Here is a 20,065-nt window from a genome sequence, read left to right as displayed (position 1 = left end):
CAACCCCCTGACCAAGCTGCTCTCTCTGGTGACTGGCCCCCCTCGGAAACTGTCCAGGACCCCCTGCCAAGCTCCATCTCATTGGCACCCTTGTCACTCAGGAGATTCCAGGGGTTTTAGGAGCTCTGTGCCGGAGCCAGGGACGGAGACCAAACACAGTCAGACCTCCGTTCTCGAATGTCTCCCATGTCAAACAATTCAATTCCCGACCAAATTGTTTATGGAAAATAGGTCTCAGTTGTCGAACAAAATTTTGATTCTTCACCTGACAACCCTTTCATGCTGATACCTGTCGGTCAGTCACCCGCATGGTTGGGATTTCAAACAAATGGCTTCTTGAAGAGAATTCCAGAATGAAGTAAGTTCAAGAACTGAGGCTTTACTCTAATTTTTCTGTTATACCACAGGTCTTTGACCACAGATCCTTTAATAGAAAAAGTATCATAACAGTTCAAAATGCTGGCACGTTCCTAGAGTCCGACTCAGTCTTCAGCGATTAGTCCAGTCCCTCATCCTCGTGGGGGTATTTACTTGGCCCATACAGTTATGAAACTTGCCCAACAGTTTTAGTCAGAGGGGAAATGCAAATTAAGCCATAATGTGATAGCACCACAGAACTCCCGGAAGGGCAAAAATTAAATTCAGACAAAACCGATTCTGGGCAAGAATTTGGAGTAATTCTATCATTATTACTAGTGCAAGAGTCAGTTGATTCAAATACTTTGAAAAATGCCATGGCGGTACATACCACACCCAAACACGCACTCGCCCTATGACCCGGCATTTCATGTCTAGTCACATACCCCGTAGGCGTGCACACATATGTGTGCCAAATTATTCACAGCAGCATGATTTGTAAAATCTGGGTATAACACAAGTGCCCATGAGCAGCAGAGGACAGGAAGTGCGGGCCGTTCACACAATCGAACCCCCTGTCGCCATGACAGTGAGGAAACCGCAGCCACGCAGGGCCGCAGGGGTGGGACCCAGGACGGAACGCTGAGGGACAGCCCCGTGCGCGGGGGCGCCCGCTGTGACGGTCCACTCCCTCCCAGGCCGACAGAGCTCGCCTGTGGTGTGAGAAGTCCAGATAGTGACCCCTGGGGATGGTGGAGGAGGGCAGTTTATGACCAGATAAGATTCGAGAGGCTCCCTGGGTGCTGGAAAGGTTCCCTGGGTGTGTTTCTCTGAACTTTGACTTTGTGAAAATCCACTGTGCGCTTATGATTTGTCCACCTCTCTCCGTGGGTGAGGTCCTCCATGAAAATATGCTTTTCTGGATCTTTTAAGTAGTTCTTCTCAAGCCAACATAGAATTACTGTTACTGAAAACTTTTAGAAATGCTGACTTGAAGTACCCACTGCAACTTTTTAAGATCCAAGGACATAACTTTCTGTGATGGAGACACAGGAAGAGAATCTGATGGGAGAGCAGCGAGCCTGGGCGCGGGCTCCCCCGCAGCCTCAGGAACGGGAGCCGGGCAGGCGCCTGGGCGGGGGTGGGAGAGAGGCCCCTGGGCACTGCATGTGTGACCCACGGGCAGTGGCTAATGGGCTGGCTGGCCGGTCAGGAACGTGAGGAAAACGACCTGGGACCTGAGACGTGGGGGAGAGATGGGCCCATGGGCCTCTCGCCGTGGACGGAGCGGGGGCCGATACGGGTGTGGGAGGTGATTCCACAGAGAGTATCCGTGTGGCGGGGCTGCTCGTACGCAGGTGGGGAGAGGCCTTGGTGGATCCTGACACTTAGCCTCTCCAGCCACGCAGGGTTGCTCAAGGGGTCCCTGCGCAATGTGACCGCTGGGTGGCGCCCCGTGGACGCAGCACCGCGGCTCCCACTCACCCGGCCTGACCTGGCGGCTGGGTGCTCGTTGCCCGCCGGCTGGGAGCCGCTCGTTCTGGGAAAAGAAAAACACACCAGGTGAAATTAATTAAGAACAAAACAGAGGTGTCTTAGATAAATATGCCACTGCCGATAGGGGAGGGATTTAAACAATCCTAAAAACTATAATGAAATTATATCAGTGGAAAAGACTGCAAAGAAAGAAGTTTTAAAGCAGTTGTTAAAATTCTCTTTTCCTTCAACCATTTTCAGAATCTATTACAAGAAAGTTCTACTAAACCTTCAAGGAAGACGCCTAATCTTCTATAACATATTCAAGAGAATGAAAAATATAGGGAAAGCCAAAACTTATTTTTTAGTCATCAATAACATTGATCCTAATGCCAGTTAGGGAACAAATAAGAAAAAAAATATGCATATCATATTTAAGAAAAGAGATGTGAAAATTCTGAGAAAGTATAGTAGTCTATGTCTATCAATGTACTCTAAAATGATTAAATATCTTGTCCAGGTGTGGTATCCCAAGAATGAAATCCACTTCTTAATTAAAGGATAAGGAAACAGGGGTGGTCATATCTCAGTGTGCAGAAATGACTGCAGCTGAAACCCAGTTCTCCATCTGACCCCCACTTCCTTAGTCATGGTCGCTTTGAAGGACTCAGGTGATTAGATTATCCCTCTCCCTACTTTCAGGATTATCTCTGGATTGTAAGACGCATGTCTTTAATCACATCTGCAAAGTCTCTTTGGCTGTGCATGGTAACATATTCATAGGTCCCAAGGATTAGGGGTGAACATATTTGTACATCTATTCTCCTGGCTACCACAGCACATATGCTGACTGAATGAAGAGGTTCTTGTTTATTGGGGTTTTTTTTTTTTTCACAACAGAAACAGACTTTATTTCATCCAGACAAGTGAATACTTCAATTAACATCCACTTCAAACTTGACAAGTCTCATATCGTTACTCACTGATGATACAAGAGACATGTGCTGGGGACCTACTATGTACCGGGACCTATGCTAGGCATTGTGGGTAAAAGGAGCTTCAACTCCCTGAGCAGTTCACCAGTGACGTGCTGGTCAGGAGAGGGCCTCTGGGGACCCGGGGACTAGCTCCATGGTGTCTCCTTGGTAGTCACTGGCTCTACATTAATACCTTGTGAATTTCTTACATGTGTCTTCTGTTCACAATAAAAGGATTTAAAGAGAGAGGTAAACAGGGCTAGTAGTAATTTGAAGCAAAAAAGTAAATAAATAAATGAATCAAGAAGAAATATTGAGTTTTTATAATGGCTATAATAAACAACATTTAGATGAGATAACTATCAATTGAAGAATAATTAATAAACAAGAGAGCAGAATGAAGCTTACACAACAGGAAATATAAGAGAGAAGCTATGAGACATGGAGAATAGAAACAGATATTCTCATCTCTGGATAATCAAACACCTAAAAAGTAGGAGAAATAGTAAAGGGAGATGAAATGTCTGGGAAAAAATAGATTATTAGGGTTTAGAGAAAGATGAAATAATTTAGTTTGAAATGGTGCCTTGAGTGACAAATAGGGTTTTTAGAATACATGTATTAGAAAACACACATATCTAGATACATTATAAGGAAAGTGTAAAAACTTTTTTTAGAAAGACAGAATTCTAAGCACTTGCAGAGAGAGCCCTTCGCCGCCAAAGCACGAGGTCGGACAGACAGCCCTCTCACCGGCACAGCAGGCGCTGCCTGCGGCCTGGGGGCTGCTTCCTGAGAGGCGCGGCCAGGGGACGTTCAGTCCCAGAATGCGCACCCCAGCAAATGGTCATTTAATATAATGGAGATGTTCTCAACCATTTCAACCTTAGACACTGTGCTATTCAAAGAACCACTTTTAAAAAGCTTTTAGAAAAAGCGTCCCCCGCCCCCCCGCCCAAGAGGAGAAACACATCCTAGGGGGTCCATAAGAAAGGTGGAAAATAAGAAAGATCCAATAATTTAATAAAATTTACTGTTATCTTTAAAAATAGAGACTCATTTTTTTTAAAAAGGGTGAGAGAAACTGTGTTGATGACCCAGCTTATGAGCCAGTGATTCCACTGCTGGAGATTTATCTGAGGAAACTTGAAACACTAATTTGGAAGAATATATGCACCCCTGTGTTCATCGCAGCATCATTTACAATCACCAAGATTTGGAAACAGCCCAAGTACCTGTCAGTAGGTGAGAGTATAAAAATACCTGTGGTACATGTATACAACGGAATACTATTCAACCATGAAAAAGAAAGAACTCTCACCCTTTGCAACAGCGTGGATGGACCTGGAGAACATGCTAAGTGAAATAGGCCAGTCAAAGAAAGACAAGTATGAAATGATTTCACTTAGATGTGGAAACCAATGGGAAAAAAGGACTAACAAACAAAACAGAAACACACATAGACACAGAGAACAGACAGACAACTGTTAGAGAGGAGGGGGCTTGGCAGGGTTGGGTGAGAAAGGTGAAAGGATTAAGCAAAAAAAAAAAAAGTCTCATAGACACAGACAACAGCATGGTGATGACCAGAGGGGAAGGGGGTGGGGGAGGTAGAAGGGGGTCAAGGGGGGGAAGTGGTGATGGAAGGAGACTTGACCCTGGGTGGTGAACACACATACAATACAGAGATGAAGTGATACAGATTCGTACACCTGAAACCTGTATAATTTTATTAACCAATATCACCCCAATAACTTCAGTTTAAAGCCCCAAAATTCAGATGTAGTTAAAATCAACATAGTGCAGGTAGGAGGTGGTGATAAAGAGGGAAAACCAAAATACAGCAAAGTCTTTTCTATGGAGCAGGGAGAATACAGGAAGTCATCAGTTCTTTAAGTCAATAGAGTAAATGAACATAATTTGGACATTAAGTTAATATAAAGCTTTTTGTGAGTATTAGAACATACAGCTTATCTAACAACAGAATTTGGCCTATCATTTAGAAAATAAGAAATGGGAAAAATGAATGAAGATAGAGTCTATTAAACAAAACATTTTAATAATATGACAGTATAATTTTAATGTAATGGTAATTGCAATTGAGTGGGTTAAAGAATTATAACGAAGGAACTCTCAGACTGTATTTTCAACAGGAGCTAACAAAGTCAAACATAAGAAAAGAATAGAAATGTTGAAATAATGGGAAAAGACATTTCAGGCAGATCTGAAACACACATAGCTGGCATGGGAAGTCTAGTACCTGCCAAAAGAAATTAAAAGCCAAAGAAAAACTCTAATAATCATGAACACATATACTCCTGGAAACAAAACTTCAAAATACAAGAGCAACAAATGACAGAAATGAGGAAAAGACTACAAATGGAAAATCTAAAATTTTAGGTTAAGATTTGAACATATCCTGCAAAACTAACAGCTGAAGCAGAGAGAAAATAACCAGAGCAGATGATGTAAATAATAAATTAAAAGAATCAGGTAATTAGCCCCGGCTGGTGTGGCTCAGTGGTGTGGCCTGAGAATCAAAGGGTCGCCTGTTTGATTCCCAGTCTGGGCACTTGCCTGGGTTGCGGGCCAGGCCCCCGCTTGGGGACATGTGAGAGGCAACAGGTTGGTGTATCTTGCGCATCCCGATGTTTTTCTCCTTCTCTCCCTCCTTTCCCATCTCTTCAAAAATAAATCAATAAAATCTTTCAAAAAATGAATCAGATAATTAGTTACATAGAAATTTCTACAACCAATAAGAACAGTATAATATACACACTATTTTCAAGCACACACGAAAAATTTTTGAAAACATAACATTTAATAAGCCACACAGGAAGCCTTAGTATGTTCAATTAATCAATATCACATAGACTTTGTCTATAATGGAATTGAATTGTAAATCAATTTTTGTGAATAAATTAATTCCATATACCTAAAACATGCAGTGAAATAATCATGGGACTGAAAATACAAATGATGGAACACTTAGTTCTCAGGGAAAGTCTGTACATCAAAAGCAGGGCATAGAAGGAGACATCTCACTTTTAAACAAGGTTATTGGGAAAAGGAAGCCAACAACAACAAAAAAAGTCAACAGAGACAGTCAAGGACCACTTATCCATTAGGCGCAGTAGACACAGTGCATAGGACCCACAATACTATTGGGGTTTATAAAAATATTTACATTTTTAAAAAACACAAAATGAACTTTTTGGTTGATAATATATTATTATATATAATTATATATATAATATATATTTTGGAAATAATATATTTTTCTGTACAATATTAATATGTTTATCTGCATACCTACACAGCCATAAAATATAATTCTGATTGGGGGGAGCAAACAGGGCCAGAAAGGACAGAAGTGCCTGGGGCCCACAGGACTCAGGACGCAGCCCTGGGCTGATGGTCATGAACATTCACCTACTGAAGAGCGAAGCAGCAAAACACAAATTAGTGCCGATGCTGGACTCCAAGGAGAGACGGCTCATGACATCGTGGCTACAACAGCGGAACACGACTTTGGGGTCTCTTGGGGGGGGGGGGTTGGGGAGGGCAAGTGTGGTCATGAAGCAGCGGGTGGGATCGTGCCGGTCAAACGCACAGGAAGGGGAGAGACAGCAGATGCCTCCTGGGGTGTCTCAGTAACTGTACCTCATGTGGGAAGAGTGCCCCCAACACTTCTCTTCTCCCACCCCCAGTGCTTCATATGCATTTCATATGTATAGTTCATATGTGTTTCACTGGACTCCCACCACAGAAAGTGGGTTCACGAGTTCTCGGAGCCGGCTGACCCTGCAGCTGGGCCGGCCGGGTCGGCACTGGAGGAAGCTGAGCCTTGGCGCCCAGAGACACAGAGACTGAGGGCAGGTCAGCGGGGTGGGGTCTGCGGCCCTGCTCCCAGGACAGAGGCCTTGAGGAGCCCGCGAGGTCCCAGAACTGCCCTTGCTCTTCCCAACTGAGTCAGCCCTTCCTTCACGTCCTCATACCCCACACGCCAACATGTTCATAATAACTTCCTTTTGGGGCTTAAGCTGTTCCAAATCAGATTTTTGTACCAAAACTGTTTGTAACAAAAAGAAAGTTAAGAAGTAGGAGGTCTTGACAGCAGTAAGATCAGAAGGAGAAGGAGAGCCCTGTGCCCCAGACGCCCGTTTGTCAGCAGGAACCAGGGCAGGGACGCTGGACCAGGGCAGCCCCGCCGTCCCCCTCCCTTGTCTTTCCAGTGCAATGGGGTCATTCAGGGGGAGTCACTCCCTCACAGAGCAGGTACTAGCCATTCACAGATGAGGAAACTGATGATATGAAGCTAGGCACCCCTGGCAAGCAAAATGGAGGAGACGCCCTCCCTCGGACCACAGAGAGGCCGCCGGCCAGCGCCCGTCAGGGCCCCCGTGGGCCCCACCCCCGTCTACTCGGCCAGGCTGCAGGCTTCTCTGCCTGAGACCAGGGCCCCCATAAAACACGGGCCATTTCCCATCTCCTCCCTAATGCTGGTCTCTCTGAAACATGTTTCTTAGCTTTCAGTTTTTATTTGTTTCTATAGATTTTCAATTTTGAAAAGTATGGGAAATCTTGATATGAATAAAAATAGCCACAAGTGGAAAGTGGCACAGTTATAAGAAATCTCCACCAGCCCTAATAATATACATAAACCTTATTCAGTGAGAAGATTTAACGCACTTCCTGATCCAGCAGCACAGCCCAGACCCTGGGGAGACGTGCACACAGCAGAAATACAGAACCGTGACCCACGGACTGTGGCCCAAGTCTCTGTGGAACCCGAGCTCTTATAGATGAAGTGGCGAGACGTAACGTGACCTTTGCACCAGCTGCCATAGCATCCATCTTGGCTTTAACCGATTATGCTTTGAAAAACCGCCCATCTATTTCTTGGGAATTGATAGATTTCAGCCTGGAAGAGAGATGTTAGTAAGAGAGAGGCCAGAAAAACATAATGAAATGGATCGCCGTGGTCCTGCCCACCGAGGGGAGGTGGCCTGGTGCTGGCTCTCACTGAGGCCCATTGGCAGGTGACCCTAAGGAGGTGTCTCTATACATGTCCCTGGTCTGCATTCAAGGACTGGCTGGAACAGGTCTTCCCTACTGAGCTGGCCCTCTGCCGGCAGTGCCAGCTCCCATGAGACCACCCTGGAGATGAGAAAAAAGATAACAGGAAGCCAAGTGCAAGCACCCAGGGGTGACTGCTCGCTTCAGCAGGTTTGAATGGGGACCGTGAGGGCGCCCTGTGAACGGCACATCTGGCGGGGAGACCCCGGGTGCGGCCCTGCCACCCCTGCTGACACACCGAACGGGCAGGAATAGGGGCTGCACAACCACGGAATGGTCACCACCCCTACTACACAGGAGCTTCTTTCTGGGGCAGCCAGAGCCCGGCTTTGACCCACTCCCTTCCCTACCTCACCTCCACCCCGCACCTGCATTGACCACTCAGAAACTTCAAATCCCAGCAGGCAACACAGTTAAGGGAGGGGGAAGACAGGAAGATATGTCTATATCTATATCGGTATCTATATCTATAATCTCCATCCTATGGCCATCTAGGATATGTAGTGTTCCCAGATACAGTGAGTGATCTTCTAAGTGATTCAAATTTACAAGTTCTTTTTTGACCATAAGTCACAGAGGCTAAAACATATCAGTCCAAGTCTGAGAGGTTTCCAAGGCTGTTAGAGGACCCGTCCCGGCAGCCTTCCTGCTACAATCTCGCTGCCTCCCCGCTCCGAGTCTCCGCTCCTTAACCCTCCAAGCCTGTCGGCTGGGTGCCTTCCTCCAGGTCCCTCGCACCCCCATCCACCCTGGGCGCGCCCTTGGTAGCGCACAACTCCATCGTATCACTCACCTTCTCAAACACCAGCAATGCCTCCCTCTTCCTTATTGGGTTCAAGTTAAACTCCTTTGACAGTCAGATGTGTTAGAACACAGCCCCTCCTACCAGAGTTTATATTCTGACCCAATAAACTCAAAGCCCCCAAAGTCGCTGCTGCTCCCTCCTTGATGTCCTCCCCAGAAGCCTCCGCTGCCCGCAAGCCCCTGGAGCCACGGCCCGCACCGCCCGTCCAGGTAGCTGGGCTTCAGCGCGACTACGCCCCGCCCCGCCCCCTGCCCCCTGCCCCGCCCTTAAACTCCTCCCTTCCCTTTTTCGAGCCTGGACTCCGCTCGCCTCGGGGAGGGAGAAGACCCGGGGCAACGAAGGCTGCGGTTCTGTCATCCTCAGGCGGCAACTTGGCACCGAATCTCTCATAAAATAGGCTGTGTGTTGGCCAGGGGACCTAACTCAGACTGTATGACCTTGTTTCCTTGGAGAAAAGCCCTCTGAGCACAGAGCATCTGATCACAAGTGACCTTTGGGGAGACTCGCGGTTGTGCTCAGGGGCGACCTCTGTGGGTTTGGCTCCGACGCCGACAGCGCTGAGACAGGTCAGCACCGGCAGGTCTTGCTGGGAGTCCGTGCAGGTGAGGAGAGTGGGGAGCGTCCTTTTTAGGTCTGACCGTCTCTACAGCGGTGGCCTGGGAGGGAGGGAGGGAGGGAGAGAGGGAGAGTAGAAAGGCGGACTGTCCGAAGCTCTCAGGACTTGGAGATTGAGAAGGGGGGCGTGGGTGATCCGGAAGAGCCTTATGTCCCAAATAGAGAAGATCGGGAGCTTCCCTCCATTGGACCTCCTCCCAGGTTGGGCAGCCTGTGAGTGAGGGTTCACTGGTGACTAAGGAGGGACGTCTTCGGCGCCAGAATCTTTCCGCGGCCCGTTAGCCGGCGGAGGTCTGGGCGCCAGCCCCAGGGGGCAGGAGAGGCGGAGAGACGCGCGGGGCCAGAGGAGTGGGCGCGCGGAGGGGTTTTCACCTGCGATCAGGTTTCGCGCTCGGCTTTAGGAACCCATAGGCGAGGTTCCTGCACAGAGGGGTAGCTTCACCACTCCGGAGTTTCAAAGATTGGGATTGTGTCCTTGGGCTCAGGACGATCAAAACAGTGCTGCTAGAGACCCACGGAGGGAAGAAGTAGGAGCCTGGGGGGCGGTGCCTACGCTAGGTCAGGGGTGCAAAGCAACTCCTGGTTTGGCGGATGCGAAACTGGAGCGCACACCTGTGTACACGCACTTACGCCCGTCCCACGCCTGTCCCCCGCAGCCACGCGTCCAGCAAGGAAAGAGCGTCCCGATTGGGATGAGGCCCTGGAATAAATTTGGATCGAGTGGCAGGATGGGCAGGAGCCAGGAAGTGCTGTTTGGAAGGAGGGGAAGCCCCAGGAGAGGCAGGGAGGCCACGGGTGTGCAGCTGCCCGGGGCAGAAGGGACCCACCGGGACCTTGACCCGGACTGAACGGAGCTGCACGCAGAGTGAGCCCTGGGAGGGGCCGCTGGGATGGAGGGAGTCGGGGCAGCACGGAGTGGGAGGAGGCTGGCGAACACTGTGCATCTTGTTACAATGCAAAGCCTGGAATGACTTAGACTGTAATACCTGTAGTGACTCAGCATGGGGGCCAACCACAGCCCTGCTTATTATGTAGGACAGGACAGGGCCAGCCCTGCGGTGAGGGGGGAGGGACGAGATTGCATTGGGGTGTGAGCTAGAGGTCCTAAAACTGGAGATGTCCCTTTCGATCCTTCGCTTGGTGGATGGAACCATTCAGAGGTGCTTTGTGTATCTATGGCAACTTGGCGAGCTTCATAGTTATGTTAAAAAGCTGTGCTGCTCTGGCTGGGAACCGCGGAGGGTGGCCCGACTCTCCGAATGAGGGTGGGGGCAGAGGGGCGCTTCCAGTGCCTGGGCAAACCGGGAAGGCAGTTCCCCTGTCCCACCGTCGGAGGCCAGAAGGCCGTTGCCCCCGCATCAGTGGGCCTCGCCGGCCTCTGCTGCTGATGGCAGCTGAGAGACTGTGAACTGTCCAGAGAACTGGCATAATGTAACCCATTGTGGGAGGAGTCGGGCATGGGTTCACTCCCGCGTAGCTCGAAGCGAGGATCTAAATAGGCGCAGCTGCCATGAGGATCTCTGTCCCTCTCTCTGCCCCTTGATTTGGGAAGGAACAGGGGGTTTGCCAAGAGGGGCCCCGACCACTTGGCCATGGGGCTGGTGTGTGAGGAGGCGCCATGTGGTTGTGGATGAAGAGCTGGAGAGCAGGGAGCCGAGGCTGATGGTGCTGGGAACGGCAGGGGCTGTCCAGTCAGGCACAGATTAATAATGGGAGACGCCCGAACGCTGAGTGTGACCGGGAATGCCGAGCCGCGGGCCTCTGCTTTGCTGGGGGATGGTATCTCTGACTGGCATATTCTGAAACTGGTCTCGTTTGGCAAAGAGGGTGAAGACCATGTGTGTGTTGGTGTTTGAAAGGGAGTGGGACTACCTGGCAGAGTTCTGCCGTCATTCTGAACCAGTATAACTTGTAAATAAACAATTCCTTTCCTTTCCACCAAGCTCTGCCATTGGGAGTCACGCCTCTGGGCCGCGGGCCATCGGCGCCCGCTACCATGTCACAGATCAGCGGCGGCTGGGGGGTCTGTGACAGCCCGGGCCACCGTGGGGCGGGGATCACTGCCCCTGGCCGGCCGGCCCCCGCAGAAGTGGGAGGGTCGGACGGTGGGATTTTCCATTCTCTGTACATTTCTCTGCTCACTCCGTGAGGGCATCGGCTGCCTAAACACACCTGGAAGGTGGAAAGGAAGCGGATCTGGGCAGGGATCAGAGAAGTGAGGTGGGCAGGCTGAAAAGTTTGTTTCTCAGCACCGGCTGGAATAATGGCGTTGTGGTGACAGTTTTGTTTATATGCTGCTCGCAGATTCCCCTCTCTGCTCGCTTACCTACCTAGTGAGCCCGCAAGGGATAAAGCAACCTGTGCTCGGGTGCCAGCCCCGTGGGGCAGACCCACCCCTGGAGCCTGGCTGTGGAGACTCCCGGTCTCAGGACCTGCCCTGCACCCCAGCTCACGGCCAGAGAGCTGCACCCCAGGAAGGCCAGAAAGGTGCAAGGGAACAGGGGTGGGGAGGAAGGGAACCCCTAGGCTGTGTGAGCCAAACGCGCACGCATGTTGGGGATGAGACGCTAAGCCGCATGGGTGTGTTGCCATTGTGGGTAGATCATGTGAATACTCAACCGTAGAGGATGAGCGTCATGGGTGCTCCACCCTCTTGTGAGGGCCTGTGGCCCCTCCTCCATTTTGTACGTGGCACATGGCCACTCCGCCATATTGGATGCTCTGATACGTAAACCTGCCACCATCTTGGAGGAATCGTGCCGGGGCCCCGCCATCTTGGACCACCCAGCTCGTGCAGGTGCCGCCATCTTGGGACTGGACAGGTCGGGGGCCTGGCGCCCCCTTCAGGCTGTGCGCTGCGTGTTGCTGCTGGGTGGGCACCGCAGCAGCTGGGTTCTCTGTCAACTAAGCTCTGACAGGGAGGGCTCTGGTCCTGAGAGCCAGGAACTGGTATCCACGGGTGACACTGTTTCTGTTACTTTTTTCATGTGCCTGTATGGCTAGGGGCTTTCAGCTGCCAGACACGGAGTTTGAGTACATCCCTTCCCAGTGTGGAAAAGAACAAGGATAGAAGGTGGCTTGTGGGTAAATCTGAACGGGTAAAGATGTACGTATAACGGTTGTGAAAGTTTTGAACCTGAACGAAAGGAAACCTCAGCTCTTGGGTGTAGTTGTTCTTTAATTGCTTGTTTTCTGATCTTATGGGGACGTGGCTTGAATTTTACTGTTTCGGGTCTATCAGGAACCCTCTGTGTCTGCTGTTTGGCCAATGGGACCTAGGACCTAGGACGTGTGACAGGCCGGGGAGAATGCCTTTGCCACTGGGGACCCAGGGAGGGTCACTCAGGGCTGATGAGAGTCCCTGCCTGGGGCAAGGGGGCAGGTCTCCGCCAAGAGGCGGAGGTGAGAGCGCGGGGCTCTGCCAGGAGACCAGCGGCAGCGCCGGTGGGTGGGAGGGTGTCTCCGCCATCGATGCAAAGGGCCAGGGACGCTGACGAGCCTGCCAGCTGACCGGGGAGAAGGGGACAAGATTCCTAGGCTAGTTCTAGTCCCCTTCTTCTTTTGGAACTCTGTCTTTTCTTTGAATTTTGCTCTAATTTTCTTCTGGAAAGAAATTGAGTTTTCCCAGAAAAAGTTAAAACTTCACAGTATGTAGGGAAGTAATAAGAGAAAGCATAAGGCACGGAATGAAGGTTTGTAAAAGGTGTGTAGAAAGTAGGGGGCATATGTAAAAGTTTTGGAAAGAAATTGTATGGTTTTAATAATAGAGGGTATGGGGCACAGAAATGCAGGTTTAGCAGATAGATATTGGAAGGACATAGATTTTCTTTCACACTTTATATTTTTCTCCCTCCCTCATCCCTCCAGAATTTGTCATTTTGAAGGAGTGACTAATGACTTAAATTTAATTTGCATAAAACCAATAAGACCTGTTTCCAGTGGTGGTTTTGCCAACCAAGACTTTGACTGGGGGAGGAGTGATATTCCTACCCCCCCCCCTCCCCGCCCCCCGCAGGTGTGGCCGGTTGGGTGGGTGTCTACCAGCAAAGGCTGCAGGTTCAGTTCCCGTGCAGGACACATACCTGGGCCGCGGGTTTGATCCCTGGTCGCTCACAGGTAGGAGGCAACCAACTGATATTTCTGACTCACTGATGTTTCTCTCCCTCTCCCTTCCTCTCCCTCTAAAAGCAATGAGAACTGTCCTTGGCTGAGGATAAAAGACAACAAAACAAACAGGGGAGAGCGTCCTCCTTCGTTCTGTCGGCTGTGTGACCCCAGTGAGTGCATGTGCCACAGCTGTTTCCACTGTCCCAGTCTCACTGGATGTGTTTCTAGTCTTTTGCAATTACAGGAGGTCGCATGTCCATCTTACATGGAGGATGACTGTTTAATAATGACTACTTGTGTATGTTTGGCATTTCCTTACACAAATTAAAATATATTTTAGAAGAAAAATAGGACTTATGTTGATTTTTTTTAATGAACTTTCTTCAGAACACTTGAGTTTCATGAAGCAATTCAGGAAACTCTAGGTGTGCTTCATGGTGAATGTGCAGACCAGTAAATTTGACAAATGTAAGGCGTTTAGACTAGTGCTTGGCACATTGGAAGTGCTCAATGGATAAAAGATGATAAAAGTAATAACAGCAGAAATTATATATTTTTTCTTTTTGGGCATGTCATTACAAATTTGGGAGCTGAATAGACACATTTGACTCTTTAGTCAGTTCATTGCTTCAACATTTATTGAGTCATCACCATGTCCCAGGTTTTATGGTTAAGAACCTGTCCTTGCAGCAGAGTCAGAGACTGAAGGCCTGGGGGAGGGGGGCAACTGGGAATCCAGCCACGTCTCAGGAGTGGGCTTGAGGCTCTAGGGAGGGGGCAGCAAAAGATTCCAGGGGCCAGAAATGCCGGGGAGCCCTGTCCTTGGGAAACTCGAAATGCTCAGATTTGGAGCCTCTGCACCAGGGGAATCAAATCACAAGATGGAGCCGGATCACAGTTAGTGCACCCTCAGGGGAAGCGACTGCTCCTAAAGGCATGGTCACCTCCTGGGAGGCTTTCCAGGAGGTTAAAGAAGCCTGCGAGGATGGCTGCAGAAGCATCATCAGAATTTGTCCAAAGTCACAGACCCTCTGTCACTCCCCCTCCCTCCCCTGAGGGCCCAATTCAGTAGGCCCCGGAGAAGCCTGCACTTTTTAAAAGGCTGCCAGGCGATTCTCTTATGTTGTGATTTGAAAACCACTAGTCTATACCACTCATTTGGTCCTTGATATCAACTAGTTTGTGTGGTTACTTTTCTTTCTGTGTGTATTTATTTTTTTAATTTTATTCACAGTAAACCAATATATTCTAGGCCACATAAGTAGAAGCATTCAGGTCAATCCCTCTTAAAAACCTCCTCTCTCCCTCTCTCTCTCTCTTTGTGGGGGATCTACACCAGAAGATACTTTTTCATTGTTTTGTGTTTTAGAGAGAGAGAGAAGAGAGAAAAACACTGATGTGAACCCACAACCTAGACACATGCCCTGACCAGGAATCAAACCCACAACCCTTTGGTTAAGGTCGGCTGCTTCAACCAATGGAGCCACACTAGCCAGAGCGAGACCTCCTCTCTTACTAAACAGCTGATCTACTCTGCTACCTTCTTAACTGATGTGAGTGACCCCATGATGAGGAAGTAGCCATCTTCCCCAAGCCTCAGGACACTCTGTCATGTGTATGACTGTAGGACATGTAGAAAAAGATGACACTGGAGATCACAGTAGACACCAATGGCCTCTTCATCACAGAGTAAACCTGGAAAAGAATGGCATTCTCGTGAACCTCTCCTCTCCCTGTGCCCTTCGGAACTGGTGTGGTTTGCAAGTAGTGGCTACAAGCAGACTGCTCTGCATCCCTTTCAGGGCAAATCTGAATTCAGGAGGCAAGTTCCTTGAAGTCCTTGTGAAGCAGCCCATTCACAGTAACACACCATGGGCCCTGAATTAATGAGTCAAATGAAGCGGGGCCAGCCTGCAGTAAACAGCCAATCCCCAGAGCCAGGTGGTCATGTGTGGTGGGCACCTCCCAGAGTCCCCTCCCCCAAGTCCCAGCTTCCCTCACACCCTGGGAGACCCGGCCGCCACAGACTGGTGAAAGGTTACAGTGTGAATGTTGCTAATAGATGTATTAATGCTAGCCAGAGCTTTGGGAAGAGCAAGAAAGTGTGTGTATGTGGGTGTATATTTGTGTGTATGTGCATGTTCATGTGTAAGTATGTTTATGTGCATGTGTGTATGCCTGTGTGGCTCTGTGTATGTGTCTGTTTGCATGTGTTGTGTGTTTGTATGTGTTTGAGGAGGGAAGGGTTGCTGGTTGGTACCCACAAGTCCTGCCATGAGCACTGGGGACAAAAAGGAGGAGACCTGGGGGACAGAGGTTGATCCCACTCCAAGTCAGCGCAGTGGGGGTGTACGAGGACTGGCAGGGAGCAGGCAAGGGCTGCCAGAAACGTGGAGGGGTCGTAGGAGTCTCGCACAACCCATTTCTTGCAGAAGGGTCATTACCTAAAGGAAAAAACCCGTATCACCAAGGCTGGTCAGGCTCACGATTCCGGGATCCTCTCTCTGACTGCCACCTCCCCGAAACCTCCCCCCTCGCCTCACCTCTGCTCTTCTGTCCCCTGTCCCCTGCGTGTCCATGTCACCCTCCCCTGACCCGATTGCCTGCCACAGCATTTCTGATTCTTCGCCCTCATTCTGTTCAGCCTCTTCCACTCCTCCCTCCAGACCCCTGAGCTCTGCACCTGGTGACACTGGACATGCACGTGCCTGTGACAACAAGGACGATGCCCACGAGGACACCCACCAGGCCGATGCCCAGGCTCAGGGCACAGACCAGGGTCTCCGCGGTGTCTCACAGCGGGACAGGCACCCGGGGCTCGGGGCTCTGGGAGAGAGAGGAAGGTGAGGGGCGCAGCGGAGGGATTTCAGGGTAAAGGGAACAGGGACTGAGGAGAGTGGGCCGGCGAGGGTCCACACCCCAGGGCCGGAGGAGCGCCACCCAGGCCCCGGTGCGCCCGCGGCGGTCGCAGATGTCCTCTGCTGAGGGCACGAGAGTCAGGCAGTGGGACATGCGGAACCCGCGCTCGGGCTGGGAATAGAAGCTGGTCTGGGCCGCCCCGTCGGTGACTGTTGGACCATTGCGCAGCCAGGCCACGTGGATCTTAGGGGGGAAGAGGTTGTGCACGATGCAGGTGAAGACGTTGGTCTGGCCCAGCTCTATGTGAGACTCTGGGAGTGGGTCACCTTTAGAGGCACGAGGAGAAATGAGGCCCTAAATCCCAGGATCATCGCTGCAGCTGGGCCTTATTAGGACTGGGACTGAGGGACATGTGCTCCTATGTAGACACCTGCGGGCAGGCAGCCGCTGGGCCAGGAGGCCATGGGGCGGGCGGGGGCGGGGGGGGGGGGGGGGTGGACAGAGGGAGGAGAAGAGGAGGAGGGCAGTGGGGGCGCCAGCGGCTCCTGCACCTGACAGGTCCCTGAAGAGGGGAGTCCGGGGGGCGGGGCTCCTCCGTCAAGGAGGAAGCGTTGCCGAAGAGGTGGGAGAGATCTAGAGCCTCCTGGGAAGAAAGGGGCTCAGCACCACAGGCGCAGCTTCTGGGAGCCCAGGGCCAGCGCGGACAGGGGCCTGTGAGGTGGCGGGAGGCGGCTCTGGGCTTCCGTTGCCTGGAGGAGGAGGGCGCGTCAGGGTGGCTCTCGGCGCAGCTGGAGCGCTCCAGCCCGACGTCCAGGGGGCTTTGGTCACCACAGTGCTGGCCAGCCCCACCTGCGGGTCAAGTGGGTGAAGTCGTCAAATTCAAGCAGGCCTCACACAGCCTCCCTCGTCTTCAGCGCCACCGAGAACAGCTGTTCCCCGTGGAATTCACAGGCGCACTGCCCCGAGCACCGCAGGCCTGGAAGAAGCCTGGTCCGTAGCAACCCATGCAGCTTAGGCGAGTTCAGGTCAGGAAGAGAGAGGAAAATGTGTCTCATCCATGACACGTGCTGTGTTGTCTGAGGCTGAGCTCGATCCTGGGTTCTCAGGGGACAAGCCCTGTTCCGACTGAGCTGGTCCTTGGAGAATGGAAGGGTTGCTTGCGGGGGCGGGGTGGGGGGTGGAGCGGAGAGGACAGAGGGACCCGGCACGTGCCCAACGCTCTGGCCGGCACAGGCACGCAGGGGCCGCCGGCCCGCCTGCGGGGGAAGGGGCGTCATGCTTGGGATCCCCGAGGTTAAATCCTGGCCATGACCCTCTGCTCGAACTGCGCCATCAGGTCCGGAGCAGGAGACGGGGTGCGTGGGCGCGGAGCGAGACGATTAAGGACAGGGGCACGGGCGGCGCTTGGGGCGCAGAGACGCCGCGCGGGTGGTGTGAGGGGGAAAGGCGATGGTGGCAGGAGTGTCTGTGACACAGAAACCCAAGGGCCAGGACAAGGCAGCCCGGCGGACTGCTGAGAGCCCTGGAAAAGGAGTCAGAGGCTCAAGGTTCACGTCCAACCCTCCCGTCTCAGAGCGTCAAGGTTGCACGTGTCTCTTCCCATAATTGAAGGTCAGTTTTCTGGAAATTAGGATTTAATTGGTAAGATTCCTTTTCCCTCTCATTTTTTCTCTTATTATATTGCAACTTCTGCTTAATTTTTGTTTTATTTATTTTTTAAAAGTTGACATTATTTTGTATCAGTTTCAGGTGTACCGTATAGAGCTTCGACAATCATATACTTTTGAAGTGTCCCTCTGATATTTCAAGTACTCACCCAGCACCACACAGTTACTACAACGTTAGTGACTCTCTTCCCTAGGCCGTCCTTCCCGTCCCCAGGACCACTTTGTGGCTGCCGTGTGTACCTCTTAATCCTTCCTTTTTCACCCAGCCCGCGGCTCTCCTCCGCTCTGCACTCATCAGCCTGTTCTCTGTACCTGCTAAGGTTCCTTTAGGATTCCAGGGAATTGCTCCTTCAGGGGTCACTGAGGGACTGCCCTGTGCCCGGCACAATGCCAAGGAAACAGAGATGAACCAGCTGTGGACTCTGCACACAAGGGGCTCATGTCTGGAGCAGCATGAAGACGGATGAACAGGTGACTAGTGATGTGGCGGTAAACACGGCAGTGGAACTGGACTTGGGCCCACTGCACGCCAGGGAGTGCTAGAGAGATCAGAGAGCTGGCAGGCGGAAGGATGGAGGTTTGGGAAGGAACAGGGGAGGCTCTTGAACCTGAAAAAGTCTGAGCCTCACACTGGCATGGCTGTGTTGGGCTGGCCCTGTGTTTTAGGTTCAGAACAGGCATGAGAGGTGAGAGGGATTGGGGATCTCTTGGGAAAGGAAGTTGCCCATGAACCACATAGGGAGAGGAACAGTTCATGCTCTGCACTGTCTCTCAAGTAAGCCAACACCTAAATCTCCTCTCCTCACCCCGTGGCCCTCGGCACTCACCTTTGATGGCCCCAGCTTCCTGGGGGCTCAGGGGGGTCATCAAGGTGTGGAGTCCCAGGACCAGCCCCCCACTGAGGACCACTGCCCTCTGGTACTTTAACCAAGTAAGTCTCTGGGGTGTGGGGGGAAGGAAACAAGGCAGAGGGAACGAGGAAGAAAACAGGTTCTAGAATGGGGGAGAGCCCTGCTGTATTCAGCCAATCAGAGAAATCCTCTGTGTTAATGTGGCTGTTGCTGGGCAAAGAAATGAAGAGCTTCAGTGAGAAGACGGGAATTCACTGGGTCCATGTGCACCAGGGAGGCTTGGTCCACCGGAGACTGAAAAGGAAGTTTCTGTTTGGGCCACTAGGAGGGACTTTGACCAACTTTTCCTACATCCTCCTAGAGGGACGCTGGGGAGAAAAGGCCATCAAAGCATTTTTTGTTCAGAGCACTCATTGTTACAGCTGAGCTCGAACAAATCCTCCCTCAGTCTCAATCCATGACGTAGGGAATCACACTCTCCCTTACACATTTCTGCACACAAATTTGGAGTTAAAATATAAGTTTTATTAAGAAATCTGAAAAGGGAATTGGTGGATATTCAGTAGAATAAAAATACTTTAAACGTATGACTCACTTAAGAAAATACTACTTTATTTCATTGTGTAGAAAAACAACGTGCTAATTTTTGGAGATGCTTAGTCTCAAGAAAAGATGTACGGAGCTTCAGTGGGCCGTTAGGAGGAGGGCAGAGGGCACTGTGTGACCTCCGTTTGTCCCCATGGGCTCCTGGGCACCCTTCTCCATGCTGCCTGGGGCTGACCCAAGTCATCACTCTCACCCTGGCTTCTGGCTAAGCTCCGCCCATGGGAGGCATTGGCAGAATTTTGTTCAATATAAAAAGTATCTATATAAAACTAACTGTCCTTCCAGGTAAAGAGAAATCTAACCAAATATCTGCAGACCATTTGTCAAAGATCATGAAATAATGATTTTCAACTTGGGAGGGATCTAAGAATCATCTGGGGAGTTTGCCAAAAACACAGACTCCTGGGTTACATCCTGACCTGAGTTAAAGTAGCCTTTCCAAGGGTAGGGAGGACAGGGGACCTGTGTGTTTAGTATGTTCCTAGGTGATTCTTGGACTGACTTCTGGGGGGAAAAAAAATCTCCGATGTACTTTCCTTGATGAATTAAAAGTCCCTACACTGAGTGGAGCAGATCGTGGCTCCTGACTTCAAATTAACAAAATTACAACTAGTAACAGACATGGGCGGCACAGTTCATGGGAACCCCAATCTTTGGTCTTTCTGT

At 50.8% G+C, this 20,065-nt stretch overlaps 1 pseudogene; it reads right to left on the bottom strand.

The window, feature by feature from the left end:
• The window catches only part of LOC129067937 (HLA class II histocompatibility antigen, DO alpha chain-like), a 67,473-nt pseudogene that overhangs the window by 2,781 nt on the left and 44,627 nt on the right, over positions 1-20,065 (bottom strand).

This window comes from Pteronotus mesoamericanus, unplaced genomic scaffold (assembly GCF_021234165.1).
Source record: "Pteronotus mesoamericanus isolate MK-2021 breed Mesoamerican mustached bat unplaced genomic scaffold, CSHL_Meso_final contig_20, whole genome shotgun sequence".
In the NCBI taxonomy this organism is placed as follows: Eukaryota; Metazoa; Chordata; class Mammalia; order Chiroptera; family Mormoopidae; genus Pteronotus; species Pteronotus mesoamericanus.
Note: the sequence above shows the minus strand (reverse complement) of the source record. Positions and strands in the feature narration are given on the sequence as shown.